The sequence below is a fragment of the Acomys minous genome (genome assembly GCF_964271855.1).
Source record: "Acomys minous genome assembly, chromosome: 7".
Taxonomy (NCBI): Eukaryota; Metazoa; Chordata; class Mammalia; order Rodentia; family Muridae; genus Acomys; species Acomys minous.
Window position 1 is genome coordinate 2354464 of NC_140488.1, and position 12640 is coordinate 2367103.

At 52.2% G+C, this 12640-nt stretch overlaps 1 protein-coding gene across 6 annotated transcripts in view; it reads right to left on the bottom strand.

Annotated features, from left to right (window-relative positions):
• Window positions 1-9970, bottom strand: part of ZNF185 (zinc finger protein 185 with LIM domain) — a 46178-nt gene extending 36208 nt beyond the window's left edge. For 3 of the 6 annotated variants that reach the window (XM_084790965.1, XM_084790966.1, XM_084790963.1), the window contains exon 1: window positions 9785-9969. The gene's annotated coding sequence lies outside the window, so the exon portion shown is untranslated. Of the gene's footprint in view, window positions 1-9784 lie in introns of all 6 variants that reach the window. The other 3 variants (XM_084790968.1, XM_084790967.1, XM_084790964.1) reach the window with 2 other exon arrangements.
• Window positions 9971-12640: the final 2670 nt, after the last annotated feature.

Genomic DNA, 12640 nt, shown 5'->3' on the forward strand with positions numbered 1-12640 from the left:
CAACAGACCACAAGTTTCCCCCCAGGCTTAGAAGCCACAGGGACCCCTGAGTAGATGTCTAAAATCAAGTACTAACACTGCCTAGTGGGCTATGGGTCTGTGAGTGCTACTGGATGGGGCTGCTGGGGGACATGGGGTGGGGTGGGGTGGGTCAGAAGTGACCCTGGTCTCAGCCAAAGCAGTGGAGCAGAGAGGGTGACAAAGCTGAGGAAGATGCAGGCCCTCTGCGTGGCAGAGAGGCATAAACCCCATTTGTCAGTCCACCCCACCAAAGCTCACACCTTTAAAGGCTCTTCCTCTGTCCCAGTGTCCTCCTTGGACTAGACTGCTACCAAGAAAACTACTAGAGAAACAGTTTTACATTTAAGAATGTATGTGCTGGTGGTGGGAAGGTGAACTGAGGCGTCTTTTAAGACGACACATTTGTAGGTGTCAACATCGTTAAGGGTAAGCCCGTTGCTCCAGAACTTTCCCTTGGAGCAGTCTAGTCTAAGTCTGTCCTGCTCTCCCAGTTCTTTTAGGACAGTAATTATTGCTGGAAGAAGTCCCTGGGTTTGTCTTCAAACCTCCTTATTCTTCTGTGTCCCACCCACCTCTAAGGCAGCCTGCAATACCTGGCATGATGCTAGAGGGTCCTTGCCGGAGTACTAACAAGGCTGGCCTGCATCATAGAGTCGGAACCATATGACCACCTTCACACTCACACCAGAGATTGGATACTGATACCCAGAATCCCACCTGCAACCCATGGGTAGGGAGCATATTTTCAACCTCATGTCACTGTGAGCAAAGTGAGCTGAGGGGGGCAGTGGCTGCCTCACAGAGAAGCCTAGGTTTGAGGGCTTCAAACTTCCTGGCATCAAACTGATGAAATCTAGGTGACATAGGCACATCCACTGCTGGCCACCTCTGCTTTGTCCTCGAAAGCCAGGCACTTAAACTGCTGGTGCCAACTCCCATTGCTGAAGGGAGGAGACTTCAGCCAGGGGCCAACCCCACAATCCCTCAGCCTAGCCTAGCCTAGTTGCTGAAATTACCAGTGTGATTCCCCTAAAGGCTATGTGGTGTGAGCTGCAGGGGTTAAGAACACTGCTCTTGGACCTGGGTTTGGTTCCTATTACCCACATTGGAAGGCTCATAACTGTCTGAAACTACAGCTGCAGAGGATCTGTTGTCCTCTTTTGGCGTCCAAGGGCAAACACACACAAGTGGCAAACGCACAAAACCACATATAAAACCATTCAGGGAAACTTCCAGAGTACAGACATACAGAGGCCCCTGCACGTTCCCAGGGACCCATGCCTAGCTGCTTCCCCATGTACCCGTCTCATTTTCTGGGTACTTGGGCCACGTGGTCCCATCACACCTGACAGCCAGACTGGGCCCAAGTTAAGCCTCTTACACCTCTGTTCCTCTCCCCATTTGTGAAGTAGAGCAGGCCAAGTGGGCTGTCTCCTGGCGGGGCACCCTCAAGTTACACCATGTGCCCTGTCTGGAATTTTCCACTCCACAGGAATTCTGGTGGATGTTGCCACCTCCTGAAGGGCCCCTAGAGGCCCATCTCTAATCAGAGAGCCTTTTCTACCTTACCTTGATAGGGGATGACTTGCGGCTCTTTGGGAATTGCCAAATAACACCTCTTGGGACTTGGTCTGTGGCACCAGGGAACAGGTAGCTTAACTGAGATATGTCCTTTATGATGTCCCCCTGAAGCCTCACTGCACATAGGCTGACATCACAATACCTCTCCTCTTGCTAACTGGCTGTAAAAGTCTTACCTGGATGTGTCTCCTGAGGCAGGTTAGGCTGAGAAACACAAAGAGAACACTACAAGGAAGACCCCTGGCCTTCCTGGGGGAAGGAGACGGGGTCGGGGGGCAGTCCTTCCTACATTCAGATGGTCTCAAAGCAGCAATGGGCAGGAAGTTTCTTCCCCCCTCTCACCTTATGACTGTGGCTTCTCAAGGCTGCCAGGCAACCTCTGGGAAAGAAGCCCTTGGCCTGATTAGACAGACAGAAACAAGAAGCCAATGAGGGAGCCACAAAGATCCTGTTTTCTCAGACCACTATGGCCTGGTTTCCTGATAGGCCATCAGAGTGGAGTCAAAGGAAAGCACACACAGAGTGCCTAGATTAGCACACAGTGTCACAATGTGAAAAAACATGAAAACAGGAGCAGCCTTTTGCTCCACAAAGCCTTGTTTTGCCTCTAAAACTAACTCAGAGAAAAAGTTTATTCTCTCTCTCTCTAGATCCTCATACACACATGCACCACACACCACAAAGACTACACATTACACACACATACCATCCATGTCTAGATACAAAGCACACATACCCACCACAAACATACACCATACATGCAACACACACCCCTCCCCACACATACACACAACACACACATACACACACCATATGTACTATACATTTCACATATATACATAGCACATCACACCTAACTATATATAAACCACAACAAATATAGCACAGATATACACACACCACACACATACCACACACACACACCTCTCTCCCTCACCTGCACACCACACACACCTACTACATACCTCCAACACATACACACTGCACAAACCACATACAACCACCTATATATACACAGAACACACGTACCATCCACACAGACACACTCACTATGTACACACCACACACACAGACACAAACATACACACATTTCCCATACCCACCGTACATACATACAAACCCCTCAGCCCCCACACACCGTGCATATAGCACACACACCACATACCACACATCGCTCTCACACCACACCATATGACACATACCTCACACAACAAACACTCCAGAGACCATACCCTCCACACACACACACACACACACACACACACACACACACACACTACACACCCAAAAGCTCCACACACCCAGCACATATATACACATACCATCCACCATCCACACATCACAAACCACACACACCATACACACATGCATACACACATACCCTACACACACACACACACACACACACACACACACACTATACACACACATTTTCCACATACCCACCACACAATACCCACATATACCACATATCTGTCATTTATATACACCCCCCCCACACACACACACACCACAGACACATACACACACAAAGCACATACAGCTCTCACACCCACACCCTCCACACATGCACACTTGATTACCTCTGGGAGGCACCTCCCACAAAAGATCTCATTTCCCACTCCTCTCTGGCTCAGGGAAACAGCCCAGTCATACTGTACTAAACACAGAGGAATAGGAAAGCATGGGAGAAAAGGAAAGATTGCCAGGTGGGCTGTCTAAGGAGCTAGCCTCCTTCTGATCAAGCCCAGCCTCCTTGGTGCTCTAGTCTAGAGCCGGGAACCCCAGGGAAATAAATGGGCTTGTGGTTGTGGTACTCCTTGGGTGCTGTTCAGATACCCATCCACCCAATGAAGAGCCCCTGGCACTGGATTGCTCTGGCAAGGGCTTAGATGAGAGGAAAGGGCAGATTGGTTGCCTTCTCCAAGTCTGGGTGGTAGGGGGACATATGGGCTCTGCAATTGTCCTGAGGTTGGTGCTAGATGCCAGGTAAAGATTAACTGGCAGTGAGAAAGAAGCAAAGCTTTTAAATTTTAAGCTCACTATGTAACCAGTATAGTTGTGAAAGTCCTGGCTGTTGCAGTCTCCCTCTAGTGGCTGTAGAGGGAAGTGCAATGATGAGCAGGCACACTGGGTTTGCCAGGGTGTCAGGCACTGGGCTCTAAGTCTGGGCCATTGTCAGGAGTACAATTGGCTGAAATATGCTAAAACTCAAGAAACAACAGCCTCTACTCTCCACTCACATCAGAATGCTTAGCTGTGCTAGTCCAATCTTTTTTCAAGGAATGCACTTGGCCTACAAAGTTTGGACTCAGGCTGACCTAAGCTAGTACTCAACCTGCCAACTTGATTCTCTAGGCCAAAAGGACTGGAAGGATGAAATGTTCCATTTGGGAAGCAGCCTCCCACAGCCAGGTTTTGTAACCCTGGGCATTCTGGAGTCTCAGCAGACGGGTTGCTTTCCATCTGTAAGGAGCTAGAAGAGACACTACTGTCACTGGTCCAGGAGGTGCTGAGATGGAGAGGGGGGGCTGCGAGGAGAATCTCAAGTGATTTAGAGACCTTGGACAGAGCAAAGGCTGAGCAGCAGCAGCAGCTGGCTCCCATCTGAGTTCCTGAGTCTGCTCTTCAGTGTACAGGTCCCAGGAATTGAAGGCTGGGCCCCTTTGGCAGGAGTATTGTGACCTGTCTGCGATGCTGTAGTCCCTGGGGCTCCCGCCTGCAGGCCAACAAGGCAGCAGGAAGGAGGCATATTGCGTGGAAAAAAGGAGTTGGAAGAGACTTAGGTTGCAGAGGGAAAAGCAAGTGGGGGAGGGGGTGGCATTGGTAAATGTGCTTTCCAGGGAAATGACTTCTGCATGAAAGTCTGGGATTTCACCTCCCGCCATCCCATCCCCAAACCCCAGATTCTAGACTTCTTGGCGTCTGTGCTAGAGGAATCTTGGGAGAAAGATGTCTGAGGCAGGCCAGGTCCTTCAATTCCCTCAGAGTAGGGGACTGAAACCCCAAGGGGGAAGGGGCACTCTTAGCTATATGCCGTTCCCAAGACCCTAGAATCCTCTGGCTCTCAGAGGAATGGATCCAAAGAAGTACTTGAAGAAACCAGGCCACTTCTGGAGTGTCTTGGCTTGCGGGACCCCCTGGAGCTTCTGGGAAGAGCTCTTAGAGATGCCTCTGGGATAACTCGGTGAGGCCAGCCTGTTGAGGATAGTGGAAACCATCATGTTCCCAACAAGATTTTGGCCGCAATTCCTCCTGAGAACTGTCTGCATTGTTACTGCTTATTGCTCCCTCTGCAGCTATACCACCAGGCCCACAGGAACCCACAGGCCTCCACAGTCCTAGCTACCTCTGCCCTCTCACAGCTTCACATCATGACGGTTATTTCTACAACCTAAGAGCCAAGGTCTCAAGCCAGCCCTAGTCGTTGAGAGATGCTATCTCCATCTGCAGATGGGCATCAGGTCAGAAGGGGCTGGGGACCCTGGAACCCATCCCCACCCCAACCTCCCACCCCCAGCCTTCATGAGTAGCCCTTCCAAGCCCTCATAACTGTTCAGCATTTTCCAGAGCACCAGTGGTGACAGGAACTCAGCCCCCCTTGCTCCTAACTTTGGCCAAAGCTGCTTTTGTCCTTGCAAGTGGTCCTCTATTATGGATGAAAAGAACTACTCAGCAGCCCCTCTAGCACCCCAAAATGCTTTTCTCTACAGCCTTCTCCCCTCCGGGCCCTCTATACCCTCCTTTGTACTTTCCTGTCCTTCCTGTTCAAATCCAAAGGCCCCTTCATTCCACCCTTGCTTCGACAAAACCCTCGTTTGGGGGTAAGAATATGGAAGCCAAGAGAGGAGAATGCATTTGCCCAAGGTCACATTTTTTTTTTCTGCAACAAACACCCATAGAAAGCTACCTGTCAGGCTCTGTGCTGGGGACACAGACAGGAGTCAGAGGAATAGAGACAGGCCCTGCGGGCCCTGCCAGAGCGCTGCATTTCCCAAGGAGGCGCCCAAGGATCAGGTCCTAACCTATGAAAGACTGAGTAGGAGCTGACTGTGCACACGGGCAGAAATGGTGAAGCAAGGTCTGCTTTTTGGGTTTCGTGGTGTTCTCTCTCTCTCTCTCTCTCTCTCTCTCTCTCTCTCTCTCTCTCTCTCTCTCTCTCTCTCTCTCTCTCTCTTGTTCTTTCTAGGCTAAACCAGGCAATGCCTGATGTCAGCATTTTCAACAGCTAGCCCTATCCTGGTGCCTCCTCTCTCCATAGCAACCCTCTGCCACATCAAGTTCTCTGGGAAAGCGACTTAGTCAGCAGAAAGTGGTGCTCTATGCCAACCATCACAGGGATGGATCCAAAGACAGGGACCACCAACAGCTACCACCAGTAACGTGGGCTTGCCACTACTGGCCCCAGAGGCCAAGTCTTCCCTGAACCCAGGGTGTGTCTCCAGACCTCCACAGCCTCCGCTCCGAGGCCACCAGCAGTACCGTCAAGGGCAGCTGTGCAAGGAGAGGGGCTACAAAGGAGAGAGTAACAAGTAGGTAAAGAACTGCCTACCTTCTGTTCTACCTACCCACTCCCCACATTTCCAGCTCTCCCTCAAAAGAAGCGAGCAACATGTTGGGGGGTGGTCTGGTGTATTTTGATGTTAATTCCTGTTTGTTGTCTTTGTGACTTACCTTTTGTTTAATAAAAAGCCATCCCACCTGGGTAGGGAGAAGGAGATCTGTGGGGCTAGGAGAGAGAGGAATTTTGGGAAGAAGAAAGACCCTCAAGAGGAGAAAGGAGAAAGGAGAGAGACCTGAAGTGAAGAGAGGAAGGCCGCCATGGGGTAGCTGGAGGAGAAGCACATGGCCCGCGGTGTGGATGGAGAATCCAGGCCAGATAAAGAACATTAACAAGTATTTGGGATTATGGATGGGAGGTAGCTTGATAGAAGTTATAGGAAGCAGATGGCATGGGACTGAGGCAGGGATCCCATGCCTGCCCCACCATGGGAGGTAGTTTAGAGGATTGATATCTGCCCTGCCCCAGGTTAACTGAGGCTATTTTAAAATATAACACATGTCTGTGTCTTGATTGACCGCTAGCCGGGCCTACAGATAATACAGATAATACAAATAATTTAAAAACAATAGCACTGTCCACAGGAAAAGACCAGACAGTGTTTCTGAAAGCAGCCTCTAGGTCTCTCCAGCAGGCAAATTCCCCATGGACATCTGCTTAAGCTGCCGATCCCTTCCAGCCTCTTCACCTCTAAGTTTGAATCTGCACATCAGCCCAGGTTGTTCTCCAGAACGTCATGGACGGGGCCTCTTTTCTACCCAGATTCCTCTCCCTCTTCCCTGTCCACGTGCTTTGACTTTGGTCATTCGAGCAGGGAAAGTGAGCCGAAAAGACCTGCCAAATGTTCCCACATGGATCCACAGGAAAAGGCAAAGGGTTCCATTTCGTGTCTTAGTTTCCCTTTGGGAAGAATGAACTGACAGCAGCTATGCCAGTGGAGGACCAGCTAATACCAGGACCAGGGCAGAGTGCTAGGGGACCGACAGCAGATCAGGGGGATGAACTAGCCAACATACTGACCCCAGCAGGGGATGTGGTCAGAAAGGATGGCATCTTTACAGCACCATGGGTAAGAGAAAGGCCCAGAGGCCACATGAGTTCAGCAAGCATCCACTTGGACAAACCTGAGCAAGCCACCCAATTTATTATTATTATTATTATTATTATTATTATTATTATTATTATTATTATTACTAGTAGTAGTAGTAGTAGTAGTCGTCAGTGTTCTGCCTCCATGTACACCTGCAGGACAGAAGATCACATTATAGATGGTTGTGAGCCACCATGTGGTTGCTGGGAATTGAACTCAGGACCTTTGGAAGAGCAGGTGGCGCTCCTAACCTCTGAGCCATTTCTCCAGCCCCAGCCACCCAACCTCTTATTTCCTTGATTTCCTCCCTTTTATTTAAGCAGCCAGGTACAAGGAAAGTTTTAAACTAGGATGATAGTTTCTTCCTCTAAGCTCATGGGAGCAAGAGGTGAGGTAGAGCTTAGTTTGGGAGGAAGAAGCCGGACAAGTTGGAGGCACCCAGGTCCAGTCCCACCCATGAGTGCCCAAAGTCTGGAGTGCAACATGAGAAGTTTCCCCATCACCAGAGCCCTAGAAAGCAGCCTCCCCTCCCCCAGAAATGATCCTGTCCCATGTTACCTTAGGGCTAGAATGAAGGTGGCCTCAGGGCTCAACAAGCCGAAGGCAAATTTGTGTTACGTGTGACCAGGAACGATATAGGCTTGAAGCAACATCTCAACCAAAGGGATCAGACACACATGGAGGCTTCAGTGAGAAGGAAGGGCAGGCTTCTGGCTTTCAGAATGCATCAAGCCAGAATTGGGGGTGTTTTCTTGGCATACAACTGAAGACAGTTCAGGGAACAGGTGCCAATACCTACCTCAGCCAGTTCCTGAGTGCTGGGAAACCCGAGTCCCTCCCTTACCAGGCTTAGAAGGCTTTAAAGGCCTCTGGGAGCTCAAAGCAGTTTGAGGAAGGGCTATGCTAAGTTCTCGTTGCTCTTGGGACCACTACCCTCAAGTTGGGAGGACTTTGTCTTGTTACAATTCAAACGGCAGCTTTTTCCAGAGCGGCCTGTCCCTCTAAAGACTTCTTTGCAAAATGTAGGGCTGATTTCTCTCCTATCCCTCCTCCAGGGAACCTTCCTCATCTTTCCAGCTGGAGTTGCATCCCAGGTCCAGGGTTAGGGCTGCGCCAAGAATGCTTTGACGACTCCCAAAGCACCCTCTGTGGCCATGACCCACCTTGGCCACTGACTCCTGAGTGTCCAGAGGATGCACAGGAGTGGATTCTGAGCACCTGCTGTGTGCCTGGCCTTGACCTAGGTACCTTCCAACAGTTCCAGCGCAGTGAGGGCAGAGCCCCAGCTGGGAGTCCGTGGGAGCAGGACAGACGAGGTGCTACTGTTCCTCCCAATCTTGTAGTGAGTGGGCTGAGGGTGGAGAGATGAAGGGCACATGTTCCAAAGGCCTCCAGCAAGCTGTACCTGGTATGCACATCTGTGCCCTGGAGACCTGTTGGCACCCAAGCTGCCACTGTTTGTTCAGATGAGCCAGTTAAGGCCATGGGGAAGATAAGAACTTCCTAAGCCTCCTACTGCAGCTCTCTGATTCAGAGCCCCTCGCGACTATTCAGCCTTAGCCGTGTGGAAACCTGCTTCCTGGCCCAGTCTAAGCACCATGACCAGACATCCAAAGAGCCGTGAGAGCAAGGCAAGACCAAGAGCAGGTGGCCTCTCCTGCCTGAATGCCAAGCCTCAGTACAAATGGCTTGTGAGGAACACAACTCCCAACAAACTTCACAGCCTTCACAGCCTTGGAGGGGACCGTGGGCCTGGTAGGCTTCTCTCTTTGACCAGTGGAGCTGCCAGGTGCCACAGCTTGGAAGGAAGTGGCAGAGCAGATAGGAGGGCCCGAGTTTTCAGCTTTTCTCAGAGGCCAAGTATCACTATGCAGTTCCAAAGAGGACGAGGCTCTTGGCTCCCCCTGCCCCCGCACAAACAATCCAGTCACAGAGCCTGTTCATGGCAGATCCCTCTGATAACAGCACAGTGACACTTGATTCGGCGCCTTCTGTCTGAGTATGAGCAGCTCCCTTCTGAGCCCTGAGGTCGCCCAATGGCCAGCACATGTCTAGCACAAAACCACCATCAAGTCCCTTCGCCCGGGCTCCAGGCCAGCGAGGGGATTCTTGGAGTAAGCTTCCCTCTGTATCTCAGTTTTCTCATCTACAAAATGGGCACATTTTACTAAGGATGTGGGATTCTGTGATTCTTGCAACACACCAACCCTAGGCTCACCCTGCCCCCTCCTAGCTGGTAGTCTACTAATAATTGCGCTTATCCACAAATGACTAGGACAGAGGGACTTGGCCAGCCAGGCAGCCCCTTGTCTTTGTTGGACACCCTGCTCCTCTGTGTCTTTACGTTGAAAAGCAGAAAACCGAGGGCACTGTCTCCCAGACAGGAACCCCAAGAAGGATGCTTGGAGCGAGGTATGTATTATTGGTAGGGAAACTGAGGACCTGGCTTTGTCCAGGAAGACACAAACTGGGTGCCCCTTGCTGCCTCCCAGAAGGGCCGCGTCCTTAGGATGGCGATTCAACAACCCTACCTGGTACAGGTGCCCGGCTTGTGGGACGGGCGGAGAGTCGGGCGGACGTGGTGCGCGGGCTCCCTCGGGTGGGCAGCGCCAGACCCTACCAGGCCGGGTCGGTGGGCGCTGAGCGCGGGGCGCAGCGGGGAGTGCGCGGGGAAGCGAGGAGGCACGGACTGGGCTCCACCCGCCCGAGAACAAACAGGTTTTCTCCGGCTGTCGGGAGCCTCGCCCCTCGCCCCTCCCCTCGGCCTGCCCCTTTCCTCTACCCTCTCCTGGGGTAGGTAGATGTGCCTGGCACATTCCGCACATTCTCCCGCCAGTGTCCTCGGTCCTCCCACCGCTTCCCTGCTCCGCCCAGCGGAGTTGCTGGAGAAATCAAGGCTGGGGCTCCCCTTGCCGGGCTGGGAATGAGCCCCAGAAAGTTTTGCCGCCATGGAAAACTTCCAGGCTAATTCTTCTGGGCTCCCGGCCCTGAAGCCGGGAGGCCTCCACCACACGAAGGGCCCCCGCTGCCTGGTGGCGTCCTAGCCTGCGCCAGGCTCTGGGCCAACGACTTCCACAGATGCTGGCGGGTCAGTTCTGTCGAGAACTACTGTGCCTAGATCCATTTTACAGATGGAGATCCCAGACGGGGGCGGGGAAAGGACCGGGGTGGGGGGCGGCCACTGGTGGCTGAGATCATGCAGGAAGTCAGGCCGAGGAGAAAAAAAGCGAGCTAAAAGCTTCTGTCTGGTGCCTGGGAAAACTTGCGCCCTGGAAGGCCATTCTTGGAGGGGACAGGGAAAGGCACAGAAATTAGGACCGTCTCTGAGGCCAGACCCACATTCAATTTGATAAGTGACATACATTCACACTTTTGGGATACTTAGTGTGCACAAGTATGGTAGGCTGTAGGGGGTGTCAAAAAAAAAAAAAAGCTCCCAACCTTATAAATGAGGTCAGGGAAGGGAAGGCCTTCCAGTAGAAGAGATAGTTAAGGCAGCTCAAGGATGATAGGCTCAAAAAGGAAAACAAACAAACAAACAAACAAAAACAAAAAACCTAAGGGCCAATAAGTGCCACTTCCTCAAGTGTTGCATTTATAACAGTGGCCACCGTTCCTTCTCACTCGTCTGTCACACAGTAAGCAGCTTCGCTGGGTGAATATGGCCAGATGCTACTTGTTTAGAAGCTCTTTCCTACAGCATCCTGTTGCTCTTGGGATGGTAGCAGGTGCCTTTAGAAGGCCTAATGGTTCACTGCGTAAGAGCAGCCGCAGCACCACTGCAGTGTGTTCCCCCTGCCCTCCCCCTGCCTCCGGAGTACATCACAGTCCTCCCGCCTTAGACAGCTGTCCCTGTCCTCTCTAGTGCGCTCAGTCATTCTTCAGACTTCGTCCGACCAGTCCTAAACCATCTCTGGCCTGCCATCCAGCCAAGTCGACAACTTCCTTCTGCACACTCCCTCCCCTAGTTTCCTCAGGTGACAGTGTGTGACCCTCTCTCTCTTCTCTTGATGGTGTGCTCTGGGAGGTTGGCAGAGATCAGCCCAGAGGAGCTGGGGCGTTTGTTGAAGGAAGGAGTGGGAGAAAGCCTGCACCTCTGAAGGGAGGGAGGCTTCTTCTCTTTGTGGGGTTTATCTGTGTGTTCTGGGGGAGGGGTTAAGCTCTGTCTCCTGCCAACAGGTGTTTTTCTCCTTCCAATTCAGTTGGTCCCAGGCCAGTGGCCAGAATGTAATGTTTCTTCCTCTTCCCACACCAGGGCTACTGAGAGCTCCCAAACACACTAACCCTATGACCCAGGGCAGAGCACGCACCCTTTTTGGCAGAATGTACAACCCAGTGAAGCACCATGGTGAGGGGACGGGGCGGGGGGGGGGGGAGTGGCAGCACTTGACTCCCAGGGCTCCCTGAGCCTTGACGAGCATGAGCATAGCTGGCCATGGAGGGCAGCGCCGGAGCTCCAGCTCTTTCTCTGTCCCAAGTGACTCAGCCCCTGGCCAGTGGCAGATCCCTCATGGCAGCTCCAGCCAAAGAGACAAGCCTTTGACTCCTCCCTCCCAGCCAGGCTGCCAGGCCCTGCAGCAGATCTTGCCTGCAAACGGGTTTGACTCGAATGGTAGGTGCCGTGCCCTGTCCTGCCCACCTGTTCACTGCCCCAACAGAATCTTCCAATGATGCTTTCCACCCCCACCCTCTTCCAGGGCTACCTCCAGTCACTTCAGCCAGGCACCCTGCTGGCCTCAGATTCACAACAATCCTCCTGCCTCAGCCTCCCAGGTGCTAGGATACAGGTATATGCAAGTAACATGCACTCAGATAAATCAAGTGCTGTCATGTGACCAAACTGCTTTGTTTGGGATGACATCTCTCTCTAGGGACACTGGGTAACGTCTTACCCATTCTCAGCTGTCAGGTTGTTGTCTCCATGAACCTTTCCTTGGACTCCGCTCAAGTTCAGGCCTGAGGTTCGGGTGGTTACTGGCTGCCTCCCAGACTCAGCTGTACATGTGCCTGGACTGCTCCTGGCCCTGGCCCTCCTTTCCATTACTGTGCCTCAGCCCTTGCTCAGCTCCAAGACAGGCCAGGATGCCTTTTCAGAGGTGCAATTTTCCCTCCATCTTTTTCTTCTGGTGCTGGCATCCTTCCAGGTTGGGTAGCAGTGCCCAAGGGGGCTGGGCAGCAGCCTCCAGGAATGCCATCCACAAGGCATTACTCTGAAAGCAAAGGGGCTGGTTCTAAGTATAGAAGGCTTCTAAGTATAGAAAGCCGGGGGTGAGGGGGTGGGGGGGGTGTTCCCGTTCACCAGGCCACAGCTCAGGTAACCAAAACAGCTTCTCTGGCAGGCCAGACTGAAGTCAACAGATGGGCCAGAGGACAAGTAGCTGTCTAAG